This window comes from Etheostoma spectabile, chromosome 2, assembly GCF_008692095.1.
Source record: "Etheostoma spectabile isolate EspeVRDwgs_2016 chromosome 2, UIUC_Espe_1.0, whole genome shotgun sequence".
Taxonomy (NCBI): Eukaryota; Metazoa; Chordata; class Actinopteri; order Perciformes; family Percidae; genus Etheostoma; species Etheostoma spectabile.
In genome coordinates, this window is record NC_045734.1 from 23,066,781 (window position 1) to 23,071,745 (window position 4,965).

Genomic DNA, 4,965 nt, shown 5'->3' on the forward strand with positions numbered 1-4,965 from the left:
GTGTGTGTGTGTGTGTGTGTTTTGTGTGTGCGTGTATGTTTTGCATCACCCAATCCCAAATGTAAACTGAAAATGCCATTTACAGATCTAATTACACAGCCATTATTCTCAGAACTGTTTTAGAAATCACAAACGTGAGCCTTTTAATGAGTAAAGCATTTCTGTTTTTGACCAAAGAAAACATGCTTCCCTAATGGATGAAATTGGAAGTGAATTGACCCCCTACCCTATGTGTGCAGTGTGACTATGTGCTGGACTACCCAGCATGCATCTATCCTCAGCCTAGACAGCCCCAGATGTCAGGCAGCAGTTGTGGCTTTTAGGACCCCAGACGACTGGTCCTAGCAAGGACACGCTCTCCCCGTGGCCTGCTGCCAACTTTCAGGCTCTAGAGGGTCCAGAGGGTCAGCCTCCCCACTCTACCTCCAGTCCCCCCTCACAAAACCCACTGCCATAACAGCAGCTAAGTAGCTGTGAATAAACAGGCTGTAATATATATTTATGGAAGACAGAAGCTGCATTTTTGTTGTCTCTTGTGTGGTATTTAGTCTTTGTGGGAAACTGGAAAGTATGCATTCATCTTGTGGGACTTTGAGACAGAACGATTTGAAGTGAAGGCTACTGTGCAAAACGTGTGCAGAAGTGTGTGTGTGTGTGTGTGTGTGTGTGTGTGTGTGTGTGTGTGTGTGTGTGTGTGTGTGTGTGTGTGTGTGTAAAATTGACTTAGACAAAAGTAGACTTTAGTTTAGAGAACACCAGAAGAGGGGTTTACATGCTTGTAAATTGGCAACTTTTAGATCTTTATTTATATAAAACCTGTCCCAATGGAAACTACCATCATTTGGTAGGCTTGTGGTGTTCATAAAGGTCAGCTGATTAAGCTGATTTGAATTTTCAATGTACTTTTTGTATGTTGCTACAGACAAAAGCATCTGCAAATAAATGTAATATATTTAGAGCAATAAAGAATCCTAACCTATATATCCATCTAAGTTGAAAAGTGTGTGAGTTGGACCAAATTCTGCTGTATGATTCTCAACTCTAAAAACACAATAAATACTTATATTCATAATATACACTGTATTCTGATATGCATCAGTCCATAGTTGTTATATTGCTCAGCAATACATTACATAATACCAATGACCAACATCCTAAAATACAAGAACGAGAGAAAAAAAGAGTAATAAATTACAAAATGGAAGTTGTATCCAGCTGTCTTCTTGAATTTACCCATGCTTACAGCATGGCTCTAGGGATGGCTTTGTCTGTCAGTCAGTCAGTCCACAACTTTGGCCCAAACTGAAATATCTGTTGGATGGATTGCTATGAAATTTTGTACAGTCATTCATGTTCCCCAGAGGAGGAATCCCACTGACTCTTAGACTATAGTCAGGGTAAAGACCGTTTGATGTATGATCTTATTGATTCAGACATTTGAGTTCTCACACACAGCTCTGCTGAGTAATGTCTGGATCATTTCAGGTTTGCCGGGCATGTGTGGAAGAGGCTTAAAGGTCTACAGCCATGCTAGCTGGTCTGTGAGACTGTACTTAAGCTCAGTTGGTGCTTTGAGCTAAATGCTACACAGTAACATCCAATTTCTAGCATGCTCCCAATGACAATATTAACATGTTGATGTTTAGCAGGTAATACATTTACCTGCTGTTAGTTTCAGTGGCAATACAGTATTGATACACAGGCGCCCATTATTGTTGTTTTATTTGATGTGTTGGTTTGTTTGTCTGCTTGATAATCCCATTTTGCAGCAATAAAATTGAAGTGATCTGAACAAACAGAGAAATGGATCTGTTTAGACCAAACAGATGTTGACAAAGTTTCCTTTTGGGGACATCATTTGAAATTGGAAAAATTAGAAGTTGGAAAAAAGGTTATAAATTGCCATATATCACTGAATATTGCAATATGTTTAAAATCACAATAATATTATATCGTGGTATGAGTATCGTGATGATATTGTATCGGGAAGAGTCTGGTGATTCCCGCCCCTATAAGCAACACTTAACACAAAGTACAACTTAGGCTGATGGGAAGGTCATTAGTTCTGCAAGTATTTGGTCATAAACCAAAGTAAAACGGCTCCAGCGCGGCAAAATATTTGCTTAATACATGGCACTAGTTAAATATCAAGTATAAAGGGGACGTGGGTGTATAGTTTTCCCTTTGCTCTCTCATCCATGGAATTTATGAAATGTCTTTCTACTTACATTATAGCCTATTGGACAGACTCCAGTAAAAACACTCTTACATTTTGCATAAACATGCTTTTCGTGTCTTCTTGTCATGTCTACTGAATAGCTTCCCATTCATTTTTATCCTGTGTGTCATTCTTTTCTTTTCTTGTAGCTAGGGACCAATGTGTCCTCTGTTCTCTATCTCCATCTCTAATAGTTGAGCCACTGTTAGTAAACTCCGCTGTTGAAGGAGGTGATGAAAAATGTCTGAATTTGAAGTTTTGCCTTGTTGCTCACATAGATTCTCCCATTCCTCTTTCGTTATGCTTCGGTTAACTTTCTTTTCTCATTTTTGTTTTACATAAAATGAGTTACATTTGGTTTGTTGTAGACTACTATTGAGTTTTGAGATGATTTTTTTGTATTGAGTTTGAAACATAAGCCTCTATGAAGATGTTTAGTAAAATACTATCCAAATACTTTTGTTTATATTTACCTTCATTAATTGGTCAATATAGTGCCGAAGTTGAAGGTTTCAGAACTCCAAGAAGTTACTGGTCCTGGCCAAGAAATACCCCTTTCCCCATGTAACCAAAACATCTTCTTTTTACACTTGGTTTCTTTCACAGAATAAAAAAACAAGATATAATATGTTAATAAGTGAGTTTTAGACGTGCCTCTAACCAGGCTAGCTGTTTTCTCTATTTCTAGTATTTGTACTAAGCTAAGCTAACAGATTGCTGACAATAGCCTTACATTTACCGTACAGACATGAAGGTGGCGTAGAACTTCTCATCTAACTAAGAAAGATAATAAGTGTATTTCCCGACATTTTAAACTATTCCTTTAAATAACAAGATACAAATATAGCAAGCTGAGATGTTACTTTGTACAAAACAAACCTTAAAACAAGTTGATTTGCACTGAAATAAATAATGTTCAGCTTCAGGGCTTTTTCCTTTATTAGAACAGCTTAAGAGAGACAGGAAATGGGGCAGAGAGAGGGGACATGACACGCAGCAAAGGGCCTCAGGTCGGAATCGAACCCTGGTTGCTGACAAGCACTGAGCCTACGTGGGGTGCACGCTCTACTAAAACAAATAATTTTAAAGTAAATGATCTCACTTCACTGGCACATTTCCTGAATCTTCATGTGCCGTTCACACGTTAAGATTAAAGTGACATTAAAATTGACATTCATTGCTTGGAAACCTTAATCTGGAAGCCGTGTTTATAAATCTGACATGGGTGGAGTGGTTGCCATTAAAGAGAAGCACGTGAGAATTGATCTGTTTGACTGTACTGTGTTTTGCTGGCCACTCCATTTGCCTTTCCCTCTCTGGGCAGTTTAGAGTAATTGCTTGCTCAAGGACTTCTGAGACCTGATTGCTTTAACCCACTGAGGCTCTATTTGTCTCTGTCCTAGTTTAACCCAACCCTCAGTCATAAAGCAACATGCTCAAATTTTCATTGACATCTTAACAGAAAGACTCTACTGTTAATGGACAATTTGAAAATAAGAGATTAAATATTGCCTGCCATTTGCAGAGTCTTTGTTGTGATGGATTTCTGTTTTTTACATTATTGATACCGCTCTCTGGGGATTTTGCCCTGCGCGCCTATTTGGTGTAACCTGAGTATATTTCTTGATGCATCAATTCTGCATCTAATGCTCACATTCTCAGGCTCTGTACACTGCACATCAGTGTGCTGTCACAAGGAAAACAGAGAGCTGCAGTGCTATAAAACTCTTGGTGATCAGTCCTCTCAGTATGTGCTTGCCTGCACCAAAGCTGTTTCAGCAACATTAGCTGAAACAGCATGTGAGCACTGACTCAGTAATGTACCTGTGAAATAAACACACACACACATACACACACAAACACACACACTCGTGCACCCATACACTCATGCACTCTGACACACGTGTATGCACATGTACACGTAAGCACACTGACGTCCTCAATTATTTACGGCAAGGTGTAACTGCATGCAAATGGCCCATTTCGAGACAATCTGATCACACAGCGGAGGCTTCGCCCGGTCTGTTCCTTTGCTCGGTGAGAATATCGCTGGGGCGGAATGGAAACTTCATTTTGCAGGGGCTAATATTAGCCTGGGCCTCTGGAAAATTCCTTTTAAATGATCACAAGCTGAGAAAAGGCAAAGAATTTGTTTAGCATTTTGCTTGACAGTATTCTCTGCATACACTGCAGTTTGCTTCTTTTCTATTTTTTTCCGTTGGTACAGCTCACGGGAGGGTCCTGGGAACACAGATGTGGAGGGAGGGAGGGCTAAGGGGACTCATGATGAAATGTTGGACTGTCTGTCTGGCTGTTTGGGTTCCTGCTGGCAATGTTAACACTTGGACTACCATTGCCCTGCATCCTTGGTCATTTAACTGATAAGGATAACAGTTAGTCCTTCAGATCTCTTGGTGTCACTGATCTGGACTGGTCAAAGTTCTGGTCAGACTGCTGCAACACTGAAGCCTCAGTATTATGACATTCACAACACTATCTGACATGAGTGATTTATTGTTCCTTTTTAAAAGTGTAAAATACCATGTATACCACGTGTATCTATTATACATGTGAAATTGCTACATGATCAATTGGACCAAAGTGGAAATAGCAATGTTTGTCTCTGCTAGTTTGCTCCGTTTCACCTCTATCACTGCCTGACCTATAACTCCCTTTATCATTACATGGCCCTAACATTATAACCTTTTTGTGTATCTGTGTATATGTGTGTGTGTGTGTGTGTGTGT

The 4,965-nt window shown here is 39.6% G+C and overlaps 1 protein-coding gene across 5 annotated transcripts in view; it reads left to right on the forward strand.

Annotated features, from left to right (window-relative positions):
• Positions 1 to 4,965, forward strand: part of cnnm2b (cyclin and CBS domain divalent metal cation transport mediator 2b) — a 50,674-nt gene that overhangs the window by 28,909 nt on the left and 16,800 nt on the right. The window lies entirely within an intron of this gene.